The 19,680-nt window shown below is 36.9% G+C and overlaps 1 long non-coding RNA gene across 2 annotated transcripts in view; it reads left to right on the plus strand.

Annotated features, from left to right (window-relative positions):
• Positions 1-19,680, plus strand: part of LOC145722442 (uncharacterized) — a 103,876-nt gene that overhangs the window by 38,528 nt on the left and 45,668 nt on the right. Inside the window, exon 4 of one of the 2 annotated variants that reach the window (XR_014146726.1) lies at positions 9,651-10,604. The exons of the other annotated variant lie outside the window; for it this stretch is intronic. This is a non-coding gene — a long non-coding RNA (uncharacterized LOC145722442). Of the gene's footprint in view, positions 1-9,650; positions 10,605-19,680 lie in introns of those variants that run through there. 2 annotated transcript variants of the gene reach the window in all.

Here is a 19,680-nt window from a genome sequence, read left to right on the forward strand (position 1 = left end):
CAACTGCACCAAAAGCAATAAGATACCTATGAATAAACAACTAAAGAGGTAAAAGATCTGTACTCTGAAAACTATAGAACACTTATGAAAGAAATTGAAGATGACACAAAGAACTGCAAAAGCATTCCATGCTCATGGGTTGGAAGAACAAACAGTTAAAATGTCTATACTACCCAAAGCAATCTACACATTTAATGCAATCCCTATCAAAATACCACCAGCATTTTTCACAGACCTAGAACAAACAATCCTAAAATTTGTATTGAACCACAAAAGATCCCGAATAGCCAAAGCAATTCTGAAAGAAAACAAAATGGGGGGCATCACAATTCCAGATTTCAAGCTATATTACAAAGCTGTAGTCATCAAAACAGTATGGTATTGGCACAAAAACAGATACATAGATCAATGGAACAGAAGAGAACCCAGAAATGGACCCACAACTATATGGTCAACTAATCTTCAATAAAGCAGGAAAGAATATCCAGTGGGAAAAAAAGAGCCTCTTCAACAAATGGTGTTGGGAAAACTGGACAGCCACATGCAGAAGAATGAAAATGGACAATTTTCTTATACCATACACAAAAATAAAAATTGATAAAACACCTAAATGGAGACAGGAAACCATCAAAATCCTAGAGAACTCAGGCAGAAGCCCTTTGACCTTAGCCATAACAACTTATTAGACACATTGCCAGAGGCAAGGGAAACAAAAGCAAAAATGAACCTTTAGGACTTCATCAAGATAAAAAGCTTCTGCACAGCAAAGGAAATAACCAATAGAACTAAAAGGCAGCCCACGGAATAGGAGAAGATATTTGCAAACAACATATCTCATAAAGGGTTACTGTCCAAAATCTATAAAGAACTTACCAAACTCAACACCCAATAAACAAATAATCCAGTTAAGAAATGGGCAGAAGACATGAATAGACACTTTCCCAAAGAAGAAATCCAAATGGCTAACAGACACATGAAAAGATGCTCAACAACACTCATCATCAGGGAAATACAAATCAAAATCATGATGAGATATCACCTCACACCTGTCGGAATGGCTAAAATTAACAACACAAGAAACAACAGGTGTTGGCGAGGATGTGGAGAGAGGGTGACACTTGTCCACTGTTGGTGGGAATGCAAACTGGGGCAGCTACTCTGGAAAACAGTATGGAGGTTCCTCAGAAAGTTAAAAATAGAACTACCCTATAATCCAGTAATTGCACTACTAGGTATTTACCCAAAGGATACAAAAATACAGATTCAAAGGGGTACATGCACCCCGATGTTTATAGCAGCATTATCAACAATAGCCAAACTATGGAGAGAGCCCTAATGTCCATTGACTGATGAACGGATGAAGAAGATGTGGGATGTGGTGTATATATATATACAATGGAATATGAATTACTCAATCATCAAAAAGAATGAATTCTTGCCATTTGCAACAACATGGATGGAGCTAGAGTGTATTATGCTAAATGAAGTAAGTTAGAGAAAGACAGATATACCATATAATCTCACTCATAAGTAGAATTTAAGAAACAAAACAGATGAACATGTGGGAAGGGGAAAAGAGAAAAAGGAGACAGGGAAACAAACCATAAAAGACTCTAAATGACAGAGAACAGAGTTGATGGAGGGAGATGGGGGGTGGGGATGGGCTAGATGGGTATCAGGCATTAAGGAGGGCACTTGTGATGAGCATTGGGTGTTGTATGTAAGTGATGAATCACTAAATTCTACTCCAGAAACCAATGTTGCACTGTATGTTAACTAAAATTTAAATTTAAAAAAAATAATAAAAACTTTAAAGTTCATAGAAGATACTATATGGGAATATTTTTGTGACTTCCGGGTGGAATTAAGGAAAAGGACTTCATAATGAAAACATCAAAAATAGTAATTATAAGGACAAAAAGAGAAGAATTTGGATATATCAAAATTTACAACCTCTGTTCAGTGACTACAAATAAAAATAACAGCTCTTTGACAGACTGAAGAAAACATCAAGTGATCAATGTCTAGACTATACAAAGAATTCCTATAAATCAACAAGAAGACAGGGATTCCAGCTAAAGAATGGGCAATAGACTGGAAATTTATAATCAAGGAAACCAAAAGGATGGTAATCTCATTGTTGGTTTTGGTGGCAAGAAGTTAAAGGAATCAAGGAATGAATAAAAAGTCTAGACACATGGTATGGAATTTTAAAATTCTAAAATCTTTCAGAAGTTCTGGAGACAACTGATGACAGAAAATACCAGAGGATATGGAGAGGAGTAAATTACAGATTTCTCTCAAAATTGCAGGAGTGGGAATTGTGAAGAGAAGAAATATAAGATGTATGATGGCACCTTCCATTTAGCTCACATTTAATGGGAATTTATGGAACCTCCTATGTGTCAATTTGTTCCACTAGTTCATTTCATTTTCCTTTCTCTTTAAGGTCAACACACTGGTTTCTCTGTACATGTGAATGTGCTTGCACGTAATTTCTGTATAATAAATAAAAACTTCTTAAGAATCTTGAGATATTTCTTAACCTACATTTTAAAATTATTAATACCAACTTTAACATTAATATTTAAAAATATGTACACCATATAGATACACAAATATATATACACACTTATATATGTATAATATATCCTACTTCGAAAAGCTTTAAATTATTTTACTCAAAGGCATAGGAAGATTTATTAGCATTTTTAAGTGTTTAATATAAAGCCAGACCTCACTGTGAATCTTGAACCTCAGGTATATTCAACATATCTACAGAAAGAAGAAAGGGTTTCCAATTTTATAGTATAAACATGGGTTTTACATATAAAATATCTCTTCATGGACATCTTTTTAGGAACATGTTTGTACTCTTTATTCCTCCAACTTCTCTGCAAAGGTGAAACCCTTGGTTGTTCAGGTTGTGCACTGCAAACAGATGCCACATCTAACTGGGCACCATTTATATTATTAATATCTTCATTATTTTTGAGAAGCTTTCATTATAATTAAACAATTTTATGTGAGAATTTTGAACACTTCTGACAGATGGCAGTAAACTCTCTTCTTCGAGCCAACTAAGTATATTTTGTTAGTTTTCTGGTTGATGGAAATAAAGTGCTTAACTCTAAAAGGGTTAAATTTTGGGGCACCTCGGTGGCTCAGTTGGTTAAGTGATTGATTCTTGATTTCAGCTCAAGTCATGATCTCAGGGTTGTGAGACTGAGCCCTGTGTTGGGCTCCACACTGGGCCTGGAGCCTGCTTAATATTTTCTCTATCTATCTGCCCTTCTCCCACCCCTTTCTCTCTCTCCCTCTCTCTGTCTCTAAAAATAAATACATAAAAAATTTAAAAAGGGTTAAAATTTTTTGAAAGTTTCATATTGAAAATACAAAAATTTACAAAGTAGGAACAGGTGTAACAATTAAAATATGTTGTTGACATCATCGAGACAGAAAGTAGAATGATAGTTCCAGGGGCTGGGGGAAGGGAGAAAGGGACTTACTGTTTAATGGTCTTAGAGTTTCAGTTTTACAAGATGAAGAGTTCTTGATATGGATGGTAGTGATTGTTGCACAACATTATAAACATAGTTAATACTACTGAACTATATGCTCAAAATGGTTGAGATGGTAAATTTTGTTATGCATATTTTATCACAATAAAAAAAATGGAAAAAAATACCTTGCTGACCTAATATCTCACGTGTCCTGTGCCACTAACTAAAGAGCTTTTGTTCTTGGGCGCCTGGGTGGCTCAGTTGGTTAAGCGACTGCCTTCGGCTCAGGTCATGATCCTGGAGTCCCGGGATCGAGTCCCGCATCGGGCTCCCTGCTCAGCAGGGAGCCTGCTTCTCCCTCTTACCCTCCCCCCTCTCGTGTGCTCTCTGTCTCTCTCATTCTCTCTGTCTCAAATAAATAAATAAAAAAAATCTTTAAAAAAAAAAAAAGAGCTTTTGTTCTTAATGTTGCTATAAGTGCCTTGGCTAAATTTGTCATTTCAGATTGTTATTTATATATTCAGCCATTCACATATATTACTAAATGGAGTTGTTGAATACCAAAATAAAATTTAAAAGTATTTTAATTATGCCATTAAACATGTAATAATTGAATGTTTACCTTTAATAATTATAAATAAACATTATATAATTATGCTAATTATATTCTAATTATTTGTTTTTAATGAAAATTCCACTAGAATAAAAATTAATCACTGTAAAATCAAGCCGGTTACAATTTTATAAATTCTAAGATAAAATATTTTTCCTGATGTAAAATAGAAAATCTTATATAGAAAATCAGGACCAGAAAACAGAAAATAGCAAGGTATTAAAGAGGAAAATGAAAAATATTTGTATTGCTAAATAAATTTGGGAAAAATAGCTTGAAGATAAGAAAAATATTTTAGAATTAATTTCTATTAGGTAATTTTTAATATTTCTATGTTTAGAGCTACATCACAAATGGAGCAGAATACGAATTTCTTTCTCAATCAGAGTAGTCGAATTTCAAGGAAAACTGGATAGGAAAAAAAAGACTCCATTAAAATCAATATTCTTTCTGCTATAGAGCTACATGGCAGTGTAGTTCAAATATTAAACAGCGGGCCCTCTCATTGACTATTATCCGTCTCAAGCATGAAATTTTAATTTTCCAAAAGAAGGAGTAGGTAAGAAGTTTCAGAAACATATTAAACACAAATCAATAAACTCTTGGAGGATTGAAAGAGAGAATAGACTCAAGTATTAGCAGCAACATTTATCACATTTTCCTGGTAAAATAAAGAAATCCAAATGTTCATCAAAAATAACGTTAATATTCAAAATTGAAATTTAAAATATCTAGCTGTTAATGCTATAGAACAAGAAAGGTAAAAATCATATAGGTGTGTTAGTGTTAAGCCTGATTAAGTTATTTTTTATTATGCACATAACATAAAATTTACCATCTTAATAATTTTTAGGTGTATAGTTCAATGGTATTAAGTGTATTCATATATTCATCACCACCATCCATCTCCAGAATTCTTATCATCTTGCAAAACTGAAACTCTATACACATTAAACAATAACTCCCCACTTCCACCAGCCCTGACAACCACCATTCTACTTTCTGTCTCTGTGAATTCAACTGTGCTAGGTCCATCATATAAGTGGAATCATACAATATTTGTCTTTTAATGACTAGCTAACTTCAGTTAGCATAATGTTCTCAAGGTTCATCCACATTGTAGCATGTATCAGAATCTCCTTCCTAAAGCTAAATAATATTCACTGTATGTATATACCACATTTTATTTATCTATTTATCCAGAATGGACATTTGAGCCACTTTTACCTTTTGGCTATTGTGAATAATGCTTCTATGAACATGAATGTACAAATATCTCTTTAAGATCTTGCTTTCAATTCTTTTAGAAATACTCCTAGAAGTGAGATTGCTGAACTATATGGTCATGGAGTGAAGTCTCCTGAATGAAAATATTGATTTAAAACATATTTTCCAAACATAAATTTGAAACTGTTACCAAATGCACAACGGGAAAGTAGAGATGATGCTGTCCTATCACTAAAATTCCAACCAGAGACAGAGAGCCGTGAGCAGTATAGACTACCAGGATGAGTACTTTAGAAAACACTCCTATATTCCTCTGTAAATTCATTGGTCAGGACTAATTTGGCACAATCACAAAATATTATATACAAAATGGTACAAGAATAAGAACTCAGTGTACCTAATCCTCTTGACTATATCAAAGAATATAAAAATTATTCAAGGAAAAATAAAGCTATCTTCATAAAAATATAATATTGATGAGGTAGTAGATTCTAGGTTATGCTGCCAAGAGTCCCCCATCTGCTAGGGGTGGGGGTGCTGTCTGTCCTCTCCCTGAATTGCTTTTGCTGAAGAGACCCACCTCATCTGAGGGCATATACCTCCTTCCTGGGGCAGCCAAAACTCCAACCTCTGATCAACATGGGGGTATAATGGCCAGGCTCTTACACCAACTCCAAATATGAGGAACCATCCCAGCTCCAGATCCTGGTGTGCGGTCAGCTGAGGCCTCGTTGCCCAATTCTGCTTCCTTCCCTTTCCTTTCCTGGTTTCCCTTCCATTCTTCCAAAGGCATTAATCTCAAGAGTGCAATACCAATTTTGTATGTGAGTCTGTCTCTCAGACTCTGCTTTCTAGGGACTCCAACCTACAGCATATGCTAAACAAATTGTCACCGGCTGACATCTACAACAACTTCTCCAATGTAGAAAATACAAGGGAGAAAAAAGGAGAAAGAAAACTTGATTCTCATGCAGAACTGATTTTCAACCTACATAAAATACAATAGTATCAGCTTTTTTAAGTAAAGATTTTATTTGTTTAACAGATAGAACGAGAGAGAGAGTGAGCACGAGAGGGGGGAAGGGCAGAGGGAAAGCGAGAAGCAGACTCCTCGCTAAGCAGGGAGCCCCAAGGAAGTCAGACACTTAACCGACTGAGCCACCCAGGCCCCCCCACCCAGTCAGCTTTAAAAGAAAAGTTTAAGAAACTGAAAGAATGTCATGACCTTTTTCATGTTCCAGATGACGTGAGAAATTTGAAGAATCAGTGAATGTGAACAATTGCAACTATGTAAAAATGTACAATTTAAATTGATAAACCTACTAAAGAATGCATATTTATGAGATATCGAATATATGATAAACAACCCTTGTTTTTCTAAAAGCTAATACGATGTCTGTTGAAGTCCTACACCGTATTTAGAGCAAAAATTTACCTGACACTGTGAATACTTAGCAGCTGTCAGGATATATTTAACTTACTCAGTACATGTAGCTTCTCAAATTAAAATGTATTCAAAATTATACAAGTTCTACCATAACTTCACAAGAAAGCTATTAAATCTAGTGACTGTCACTTTAGATATCAGAGCAAGTAAACTCTGAACCTATCATAAGGAATTTTACTTCCATGAAAGCAAGATATGTAGCTATTTTTTAACAAGTTGTTGAATCCTAAGACATTGAACACCTAATTATTATGACTAGAATAAGCTTGTGTTTAATTATTTGATCTGTGTAATTCATACCTCATCACATTGTTTTACTTATTATTAGTAAATAATGTACCAACTTTTTTGGTACGCTTGGGCTAGTGGTGGCCTTGCTAAGTTATTGTATCTGATAATTTTTAAAGGGCTAACCAGAAATTCTGTACTGAATCAACTGTTTAAATTGGTTAAATCTGTAACAATAAAAAAAATAATTTGCTTTAATCGTTACAACTCCTAACCTTCAGTTTTAGATCTGTATCAGACTTCATTCTGATAGAAGCAAGATAATGTCAGAAAAGTTGAGATAAATTATTTGTAATGGATTGTTGTTATATGAATCATAGTAACTCTAGATCTTCTATTCATTTAGTTTTTGCATAATTACTCAGTATTGTATTAGGTATCTATTGCTACACAATAAATTGCTCCCCAAATTAGCATCTTAAATCAATGAGCATTTATTATCACACACAGTTTCTGAGGATCAGGATACAGGAACACCTTAGCTGGCTAGTTCTGAATCAGTCTCTCAGGAAGTTGCAATCAAGCTGCCAGCCTGGTCAGCAGTCTTCTCAAAACTCAGCTTAAGCTAGAGAACTCAACTCTTCAACTCACTCACACAGTTGTGGCAGTTCTTTGCCACATGAGACTCTCCACAGGACTTCTCACAATATGGCAGCTGGCTTTCCACAGAAAGGAAAGAAAGAACAAGAGAGCACTCCAAGGTAGTAGTCACAGTACTTTATAACCTAATCTCAGAAGTGATATACCATCACTTCTGCTGTATTCTACAGGTCACACAAATCAACTCTGCTACATGTAGGAGAGGACTAACAAGGATGTGGACACCAGGAGGCAGGGATTGGTGGGGGCCATCTTGGAGGATGGCTTACACACATACCTTCTAGTAGGTAAGCAGTGCACTGGGCACTAGGGGGGAAATATACATGAATCCTTCTTTCATGAAGCTTCCATTTTGAAAGCTAAACTGACCTTAAACAAATAATTATATTTCTATTTTATTGTAAAACTTGCCTGAAAGAATGAGCTCATGGTGCTAGAGGCAAGTATAATAGCAGAATTACTGAAGGCTTCACTGAGGAAGTGTCCCTTCAACTAAGCTCTATAGGATGCACAGGAGTAGCTTAGTGAAAAAAGCAATATGGGGGATTTAGTTTTGAGGAGAAGGTGGTGTTGAGATATGCTGCAAATTGAGAGAATTTAAAGGAAAGCATATATGTTTCTCTTTAAAGAAATGTAAGATCAGAAATATGTTTTTTCATTAGGAATGGAAGTCGGGGGGCTGGGTGGTTCAGTCGGTTAAGTGTCCGACTCTCGATTTCGGCTCAGGTCATGATCTCAGGGTCACTAGACAGAGCCCCATAATGGACTCTGTCCTGGGTGTGTAACCCACTTAAGATTCTCTCTCTTCCACCATCCCTCCCCACAAAAAAAAAAAAAGGAAGTCACTTTTTGAACAGTAAATAACTTGATAACTAGATTTTGAAAGCTGAGAGTCTCAAAGCAGCTACAAGTCTGATTTGACTAACCCAGCTCTTCTTAAGCTCCTGACACCCAAGGACACAGTAAAAATTTTCCCAGTGCCAATAAACCTGTTGATTTACTTTCTTATTACACACATTGAGCCCTTGATATTACTAGTTGTTTAAAATGCTTGTGAAACATTGTTGAGTTAATTACTTGAGTCATAAAGCAACAACCATTGTGAAAATTAATGATGGGTTAAAAGCTTTAACTGTCGTTGTAAATGATTCACAAGTAAGCTTAGTAAGCTTTTTCTAAAGGTATATTACACTCCAAGGCTATAAAAACACAATTTGTAAATAAGTCATTAAAAGAGCTCTCCTATAGTTCTCTTCCTACTACAGTAGAAATATTTCAATAAGGTGATTTCTAAAATCTGTTCTTTCCACAAAGCTGAGATTTGATAGAGGGAGAAGATGTGGAAAAATTCCTTCTTGAATTTATAAATCTTAGCAGTTTTTCATATTAAGTATTGCTATATTTTTTAACGGATTTCTGATGCGACCCCTCCCCTAACATGAAAATTCTGCCGTGTGTGTGTGTGTGTGTGTGTGTGTGTGTATAAGGCACTGGGAGACAGCAGTTGTTTTCAAAGCATGACCCCAGACCACCACCAGCAGCCTCACCTGGGCATTTGTTTAAAAACGCAAAATTTCAGGGATGCTGCAAAGCCAGAGAGTCAGAAACTTTGAGGGGAGAGCTGAACAGTCTGGTTTCAATAAGCAAGGTGATTCTAAGGCACTGAAGTTTAAAAAACAGTGAAATATGGTATCTACTCAATATTGTCAACTATTATCACTGCTGTGGCTAATCAGGGCCGATAGGTTCTCTTTCGGGGAGGGGGATTCAGCCGTTCCACTGACTATAACACAATGAGCTTCACAGGACTGTTCCCATCCACCCCTCAAAATCGCAGGACGTATAAATCAAAAACAGAGATGTGTTGACAACAAAGGATTATTTACAGCTCCCCCAAGCCTTCAACACATTTAGCATTAAATTGAGGGAAGATACCCTTTCTAACACACCCTGATTTAATCAATACTTTTAGCCTTGGAAGAGAGGAAGAGAAGCTGTAGAAGAGAATCATCTGGATTGGCAGTCACGTGCTCTGCATAGACTTCAAGTGTGAATCTGACTTTACCCTGCATGACCACCTCTACAGGCCTCGATTTCCTCATCTGTAAAACGAAAGTCCAAGTACTGAGTGACCTTTAGTTTTCCACAAAGTAGACCTTTTTAAAAAAGATTTTCCTCCTGCATTTAAATATTCCTTTGATTTTATTTGATTCTGAGCTTATGCCAAATTTATATCATTTTTTCTAAGGGACTTCAATTTTAAAGGGAGTCTTTATTTTATTTTGGGGTGCTATAGATTGAGTTAGAATTAAGGACCACCCAACATTGATCCTTTAAGGTTCAATATGGAAATCTGAATCCAACAAAATCATATTTAGGTTTGGTAACAGCAAAGTGACTTTATTCTGACTACCTTCACCAGCCATTTGAAAATTTATACCATCTTCTATGACGACATACAGATGTTAGGGTGATCCACCATCCTGGTTTGCCCCTACTATCCTCATTTTAGCACTGGAAGTCCTGAGTCTCAGGATAGTTCAGTATGTTTGACTGATGAGTAATATGATCTTAAGCTTTATCCTTAAAAGTTCTCTTCTGCTTTTTTTTTTTTTAATTCCAATTGGCTAAGTGGGCTCATTTGTCCCTTGGTTTAGTAGACTTTAAACTAGACAAGGTGGAATGGAAATTTAAAACTCTCTGACTCTAAGGAGTGGTTTCATAATTCTTCTCCTTGCTCATGATCTCTGATTTCAATCAGAAAACAGAAAGCAACACTCAGGGAGCAAGGGAGGGAGACAGACTCAAACACCCTGGCCTACCTGCAGAATATCCTAGCAGCTTGGCCTCACCTGTCAGGGGAGTTTGCTGTCATGGGAGGGGGTGACCATATTATTACTGTCAACTGTCCATTCATAGGTTTTGTCTTGGCACGTGGCAGCTATTTATCTCTACTTCTGATAGTTTCTAAAAGTGAGTATCTATTTCTTTTCCATATACTCTGACTATATAAATAACTTCATACATTCAATTTTCATTTATTCATAATCTTCAGAGATTCAACCCTCATAATTAAACCTTTTAGACCAATAGGATTATTAAATAGCTTTGCGAATAGCTGGAGGAAATCCTGGTAGTGGGTAATTTTTTCACAGACTGCATTTCCTCGTAGCACTATACCAAGTGCAGAGTATTTTTAGTGAAGTACGGCTTCAGTTATGATAATTTGGTGAATCATCTGATTTAAACTTGGCATGATAACTGATAAGCGGCATGGTGGAAAGGACATTTAATTCAGAGGATCTGGGTTTTTATTATGATTTTTCAGATCATTTAGCCAGTTGACATTGGCAAGTCATTTCACCTCTCTGGGTTTCAGTCTATCATATATAAAATGGTGAAATTAATTTTTGCTTTTGTGCCTGGATATTATAGTCTGAGCTGAAGGCAGCATATATAATAGCAACAGTATAAACACAGGGAAGTGATCAAATCTTAGAATGATTCAAAGCAATGAAATTAAAGATGATTTTGTGTTCCTTTAAGAAATATAGAAGTCCTGATCTTTTAGAAGTAAGGCAAACTAACCTGGTAATATTTGATGGATATTCCAAAGTGTAGTTAAAAGACAGAGTTTAAGATAGAAGAAAGTTAACATGCAGAGAAATTTGGAGGAGAGAAATATTGAGGAAGCCAACACTAGATTGTATCCATTTCCACATTAAAATAAGAAGTGAATCTTCAGCTGGAATGGAAGTATGATGAGGTGAGTGGAGAACATTTGTGAAACTTAGCGGTTTTCAACTAGGAAAGGTTATTAAACCATTGTCTAAGAGTTAAGATGGATTGAACAACTGAATTTAGAAGCATGCATTTTAATGGGTCTAATTATCTGCAGGCACCTAATGGTTAGTTGAAATCTGGGAATTTATGTTTGAAATAATTTCTGTTTACTTTGTTTCTGGTTACAAAATTAGTATGTGTTCACTGTAAGAAATTTAGAAAATGCAAACAAAAACAGGAAAAAAAAGAAAAATCTTAAAACTAAGAAGTAACTACCCTTACCATTTTGTTGTGTATCCTTTCAAGATTTTTTCTATGCATATATTAAGATTTTAAATATCTATGTTTTCCTTTCAATGTAACAACTGCATGTCTGTTGTCAAAATTTAAAACATACCAAAACACGTATAGAATAAAATAGACAACACTCATAATCAAACACTTAATGTGTACCTGTATGTAGATATATTTTTCTCAAGTAAAAATAAGATTATGGTGCATATTCTGCTTTGTAACCTGCTTTTTCCACTTAAAGATATCATCTCACTTAATAAAATATTATCCATCTCGATGCCAATGGTTTTCGACCAGAGGCAGTTTTGCTCAGAAGACATTTGGCAATATTTGGAGATATTTTTTTGATGTCACAGCTGGGGGCAAGATTACAGGCCAAGGATGTTGCTCAACATCCTACAATGCACAAGGCAACCCCACCCCTATAACGCAAAAAGAATGACCCACTTAAAGTGAACATAGTGCTGAGGTTTAAAAACCCTGCCCTGTTCTCCTAGGTCTCCCCTCTCTGCAGGTCTACAGGGTTCTAGGAATATTTCAGTTACAGTGGCAAACAGGATCCTTGTAAACCCAATCCATCTTGAAAACACTGCCAAGAATCCTTGTTTCTTCCAATCTAAGAGCAAACTTTGCAGGGATACTGAAGGGTGGAAGCAACAAAGCCTCCAAAATCTTCTATAGCACAAATTTATTTACACTGAGAAGTACTTGAATTTCTGGAAGGACCAGCAGGTCCACAGCTCCTGAGATGTTCTCAAACATGGATGCTCACATTGACAAACATCGCTGACACTAGAAACCCTTCTATTATTTTTCATTCATTTCCATTGATTCCCTCGATTTCTGAGCTCCAAGGATGCATGAAGACCCAATTCCTTGTGTGATCACAGCGTGACATATATGTACAAAGACACTTGCATGTATAAATCAGGAGATGCACTCAAAATATCCATGGCAGCATTTACTTGCAATAGCCAAATACTGGAAACCATCCATATGTTCATCAACACTAGAACAGGTAAGTAAATAGTAGTATATTCACACAATAGAATACTCCTGAGCAGTGAAAATGAACTACAACCACGTGCAAAAATATGAACAAATTTCACTACCATAATGTTGTGCAAAAGAAAAGACAGAAAGGAATACATATGGCAAATTGATATAAAGTTTAAAAACATGAAAAACTTAGTATTTTTAGGGATACATACATAGGTGATAACAAAGAAAAGCAAAAGAATGAATATCACAAATGGTAGGATAATGGTTATTCTTAAAGGAGAATAAAGGGAAATGTACTCAAGAACAGTCTCAGAGCTGGTGGATTATTGGTAACATTCTTTATTCTCATTTTTAGCAATGGTAGTATGTGTGTTCATTATTATTCTTTAAAGGTCATATAATTTTATATGCTTTCCTGTACATGTGTTAGATTTCATGGCTTTTACTGAGAAAATGGAAGTATCCAGCCCACCACAGTCTTCCCCAAGCAACTCATCAGATGTGAGGCATCTGTTCCTTCCACCTTCTTCTTCACACATGGAGTCAGACTTTTCAATCTTATAGAAAAGAAGGAACAATACCAAAAATTATTAATGCAAAATTCCTTGGGTAGTGCAGGGATGGTTTAAAGAAAGTTAGAAGGGGGGTCAAACCCCCCAAAGAAATGATATCCTCAGCCCACAAATTCCCAAGATTTGGGGCACACAAAATACTGTGAGTAGAATTACTTCCTCTCAGTGTAATGGTTGTGAGGGCTCTGGATTCAGGTAAATCAGTCACTCCATTGTATAGCTTCTGGGGGTGCCCTCAGCGGTCCAGGGAAGATCTCTGAGAGTTCAAAAATCTGCCTCCTCCAGAGGCAATTTTGGCAACTTAGACATCTTCTGTCAGGTAAATTTATGCATGGCTTCGACCAGATAGAATAATCCAAAATATTTTTCACTTCCGATATACATGAATAAAAGCTGTAAGTGTTATCTTACTTGAGATTCTTAACTGCAAGCAACAGAAGCTGCCTCTGGTTTATAAAATAGAAAAGGAGTTTATGAAAACAATATTGGGCATCTTACAGAATCCTTGAAAGAAATAGAGACCATATCCAAGCTAAGCTTCCAGGATCAACGTCCAAAGCCCTGCAGTACAGCTGGTCCAATGAAGAATTGAGGATCACTGCTGTTGCCCCCTGTCAATGCCACTTGCAGGACAAAATTTCAGGCTTGCGATTGTGGCCACTCCAAAAGCTGGAGGCCTCTGCTGTCACCATAATGGGGTCCATATGGTACTCCCTTCTCAAGTTGCTCATTCCCAAATTGAGGTCTCCTATTTGATGTGTCTGACTGGTAGAATTTAGGTCACTAGTTCTAGGTACAAAAGAAGCTGAGAAGGAATTTTCTGGATACTACCAATGTACTGGGCAGCCAGAAATCATGAACGATGTCTACTTGGTGGTAGACATCCATGCTCTTTTGCTTAAAAAACTTTCTGTCTGGTATAACTTACGGAATAACAAAAATTCAGTTACTGCCAATTTCTAAGTACATGATTGATGGTATTTTTAACTCTCCAGAAAAAGCATGAAATTTCACCATCTGTTTTGCTCTTTTGTCCCTTGTGGGCAATAAATTTCCCAGAGTCCCCGTGATTCAGAGGAGACAGAGCTGGGGTCTCTTTCTGAGTCTGTATGCATACTTTATATCCATTTCCATACCACTCAGAAGGGGGTTAGTAACCAGAAATGTCCAGTTGAACCATTTTGAAGGAAGTAGTCCGCGTATAAGAGCCTTGTGGTGGTGAGGATCCACCTTGAGGTAGTTCTAAAATCCTGGAGGCTCGAGGTGAGGGCTGGTGGAGAACGGTCACAGGCTGGATTAGATGCCAACTTCATGGCTAGCAGCCATGCCGCTCCCTCACAAGCTGCTGTGTTTTGAAGCTATCTTGCAAGAATTTCTGTCTTGTTGAAGAGGGATTTAAGATCATAAAAGGCAAACTCCTTTTTTTTCTATTCCAGTTAGTAATTTGACACATTTGCTTTCTACACTGGGACCTTCAGCTCCAGAGGACAACATCTCAGCACAATCTATTTTTACATAGGAATCGAGGCTACCTGGTGGGAGTGAGGGGGGTCAGTGGCAGAGGGAAGGGAGGGAAAGCTGCTGGGATTTTTTTTTTTTTTACTTTAAACAACTTAAAGCAATTTTCTGCATTTATTTGCTCAGTATATTATTACTTCATTACTTCTTTACCTTAGAAATTGCAGTTCAGAGGTTATCATCAAAGTTTTTAAAAATGTTTTCATAATAGAGCTTGAGCTATGTGGGAAAATTTTGCTTTATTTCCTATTTTAACTTTTAAAGCACTTAAGGAAAAAGCTTTGAGCTTTGTGAGTGCCTTACATTCTGTAGTGTCTGAATTATAGGACTGTCTGGGTCAGAGTGAGCTTAAGTGAATGGTTGAGAGTACTCATGGGATGGACAAAACTTCAGATGCAGGCTATGGCACCTGGGACTGAGGTTAGCAAAGGGCTGGATGCAGTAAGGGAGAAGGGCTGATGGAGTTAGCGTTGAGAGTATAATATGGTAGGTACCCTGCTGCTCATTTTCTTGAGAGAATCTCCCCCTCTCCTCTTTTCAGAACATTGAGATGGAATGTTAGTCAGTGTTTATTGGATGTCACAAGAAGTAGAGGATTTCATTAAAACATCAGAACTACCTCCCCCTTATGTTCTTAAAAAATACATTGACTCATTCAGGTTCTAAACAGAAATGAGAAAATGTGTTACCTAGAGAGATTATCCATGAAACAAGAGCTGGAAGCTAGTAGAAGCTTCTGCTCTGGAGAATTTTAAGAGGACGCAGCTACCAAATGCACTAATAAATTGATGAGTAGAATGCGAAGAGTCCAAAAATAGATCCTATAACATATGCGAATTTCATATATGATAAAGTCACCATTCCAATTCATTGGGGAATAATGGATGTTTTAGTTAATTCAGTTGACCTATCCATCTGGGAGAAATAAAAGTAGACCCCTTCCTCACACCATATGTAAACAAAGTGTAAATGTATATTTAAACATGTAAATGTAGATTAAAAATCTGATATTCTTAATATAAAAGTATAAGAAGAAAGTATAGGAGACTACATGAATGAGGAACATCTTAAGTAAAAAAAACTAGATATGACAAAAGAAGAAGTAGACCAATGTACATCAAAATGAAAAACTGTATAGCAAAGATGCCATGATTTTTTTTAAATGCTAGACTGGGAGAAATTATTTGTCATCCATATGGTCCATATCTCTGGTATATTAAAAGTTACAACATATTAATAAATAAAGTGCAAAAATTAGTAAAATATATACATACACTAGAATAGAGATGAAACTTATGAGAAAATGCTCAATATCACTCCAATCTGGGAAATTAAAACGAGATACAATTTTCACAAGGAAAAAAGAAAGTTTTATATATATATATGAATATATATATAAAAATATAACTATATTTATAGTATTAGATATTTTTAAGAAAGGAAGGAAAGACCTACCTATAGGCATATATATGTTTTAGAAGATATACATCAAAATGTTAAATTAATTACCTCAGGGTTAGGGAAAGATACTGAGCCAAAAGAAAAGAAATTAATTTTCTCTTTTCATATATCTTTGTAGTGTTTTACTTCCCTGATGAGAATATATTAATTTTGTGGTTTAAAAAAATAATCTAACAGTGAAGCACTATTTTGACCCTGAGTTCTTCTGTCACATGAGGCTGATGAAGCATTCTGGATCCATGATAACTGAGCCCTGTCTCCATCCAAAGTCCCACCAGACACCTGGAAAATGACAGGGCTGCCAGAACTGTAAGTGTGGGAAAGGAGGCCTGAACTTGAAGAGAGATGACGACTGTGGGCATGTTGATGCAACTCTCTGAGCCTGGGTTTCCTCATCTATAAAATAGGATTGATATCATTGTTCTTCATGGCTCACAGAGGTATCATGGGATCATTGCTTTTTAACTCAAAGCCTGGTGTCTTCACGAACCTGTTAAAATAGCCCACTCTAAAGCCCATGGTATCTAGGACTTGGTTGAATGACTTGCCAACTGGACTGTATGAAGAAGAAAGTCAAGTCTTTGAGAGGATAATATGTTTACAAATAAGAGATCCTTGAGAATTAGAAAGATACGAAGGAGAGGGAAGATAGGGGTGATTTGGAATTCAAGTATCTATCAGACTATTAAATCATCAGAAGCCTCAACAGACCTTCTCTGGAACTAAAATCTCTTATCTAGGTCAATGCTTCCTCCCAAAAAAACTTGCATGGAATGTCTTATTCTTAAAAAAGAAAAAAATTATAAATGAAATGATCTTAATTTTTTTTGCTAGTCACATAGAAATTCTTGCAGAATTACTGAAGACTTCATTTAAAATTTCTTGGATAGCTCTTTAGAGAGATGTTTATCATCTAAATCCTTCTCTAAGTCTAAGAACATGAGATGATTTGTGAAATGTTCAATGAATGTCTGTAATATCAATGGCTGTGTTTACAGCCATAATTCAGTATAATTTCCCTGGGCTCAGTGAGCATTTTCTGGACTATGGGCACCTGATACTGATGATATTTGAATAGTGCTTTGTTCGCTCTGTAGTGGTGATGTCAGGGAAGGTTTACATGGTAGTTAGGAAATGTTAACCCTGATTTTATCCTAAACTGGTCAACCATTAGAGAGTCAGTGACTCTCCCTAGGTCTTTGTTTACCCTTATGGTAAATAAGGCAATTATATAACCTGGGATTCAGATCATTATTTTTTAAAGATTTTGTTTATTTATTTGACAGAGAGAGAGAGAGAGAGCACAAGCAGGGGGAGCGGCAGGCAGAGGGAGAGGTAGAAGCAGGCTCCCTGCTGAGCAGAGAGCCCGATGTGGGGCTGGATCCCAAGATCCTGGGATCATGACCTGAGCCGAAGGCAGATGCTTAACCAGCTGAGCCACCCAGGTGCCCAAGGTGCCCTCAGATTATTATTTTTTGCTGTAACATCTTAATAGAAGGTTCCAGTTGGAGGATGGATTTTTACTTTTAAGTTGACTGTCTAGATGTGTCACTTTTTCTTTCTGAGCAACTTTCAATTTATGCATATCATAGTTTGACTTCAGTATCACTGTAATTATGTATTGTATGTGTTAGGAAATTATTGCTTTGAAACTGAAATTAAACCAATTATAATAATGACTGACATTTACTCTTATTAGTAATGATTAACAATGAGGATAGCTAAAACAGGTTTTAGGTTATATAGACATTCTAATTGACAAATTGTAAGCTCACTTGATGCTCCCTCATCCATTGTGACCCACCAGTGCAAGGGTCAGTAAACTATGCCGCACAGGTCAAATCTAATATGCCACCTGATTTTGTAAACAAACTTTTATTGGAACACAGCCACGTTCATTTCCCTACATATTGTTTATAGCTGCATTCATGCAACATCAGCAAACCTGAGTAATTGAGCCAGAGACCTAATAGCCCCCAAAGCCTAAAATAGTTATTATAGGGCCCTTTACAAAAAAAAGTTTACCAATCCCTGCACCAATATATCTCTTACCTTAATTGGGAGGCCTGCCTGCTCTACAGAGGAAACTGTCTATCCTTTTGGCTGACATTTAAGGCCTAATTTACCTAGACAAGGGACTTTCCATTTTCCCCTTCATGGAGCCTCTATTCCAACCAAGACAGTCTCTTTTCTACTTCTTGCAGATGAAATGTTCTCCCTCCTATCCTCTCCCCAGCCCCAGATTACAGTTAGTCAGGACAGTGACCCTAAATAATTCATAGTGATGTAAATCTTGCTTTTCAAAGTGTGGTCCACAAACCAGCAGCATTAACATCATCTGGGGGCTTGCTAGAATTGCCGAATCTCAGGCCACAACCCAGACCAATGGAATCAGAATCTGTATTTTAATAAGATCCTCAGATGAATTGAAACACTGATCTAAAATAGTGCTATCCAGCAGAACTTTCTACAATGATGGAAATGATCTCTCTCTCCAATGTCCAGTATGTAGCCACTAGCCACATGTGAATATGGATATCAAGCAACTATGGCTAGTGCAATTCAGATTCAATTTTTAATTTTATTTTATTTAAATTAATTTAAATTTATAAAACCACATTCAGCTGGAAGGCTACATATTGTAGAGTGCAGGTCTAAATTGTGCTCTCAGAAAAGAATACTAGGTGGGACAATTACAGCTCACTCCCATAAGCTTCCAAAGTCACCTGGAGCATTCCATCATTGGTCTGAGCCTGGAAAACAATATACCTTATGGGACATCCAGCAAGGTCCCTATGGGGTTTATGGCCGGAGAGCTATATGTCCCCAAAAGCCTGAGATAGGCAGGGACATTGACTATATGTGGGAACTCAAGGGCCAAATCCTCCAAGACAACTGTTGGTCCTAGATAGTAACTGAGACATGGGCATGACTGGGTCTAAGGATCGATCCCAGGAGGGTGGTGAGGAGAGGCAATACCTCCATCAAGCTGGTGTATCCAACTGAGAGATCCAGGCTCAGGCCTGACTCTCCCCTTATCCAAACCACATAGGCTTAAGGACCAGGGGGCCCCAACCACAAGGACATTTAAAGGTCATCTTCTGCAATAGTTTTACGCATGGTTGCTGCAGCTGAGGCCCTTAGAGGGTGAACAACTTACACAAGGGCATGCAGGAAGCCAGTGGCAAAGTGAGGGGTGAACCTAGGGCATCTTTTCACAATCTCTAGGAGAGCGTTTCCAACTGAAGACAGAGCAAAAGCCCTCTCTGCCCAATCTGGCTCAGGGTCTATATCCTCACCGAGAGTGGGACCCCCCACCCTCACTTTACCCCCAGTGCTCAGAGGCTCACCCTTTATGTTCACAGTCTGGGA

The sequence above is a fragment of the Leptonychotes weddellii genome, chromosome 1 (assembly GCF_054177405.1).
Source record: "Leptonychotes weddellii isolate Sample4059 chromosome 1, ASM5417740v2, whole genome shotgun sequence".
Lineage (NCBI taxonomy): Eukaryota > Metazoa > Chordata > Mammalia > Carnivora > Phocidae > Leptonychotes > Leptonychotes weddellii.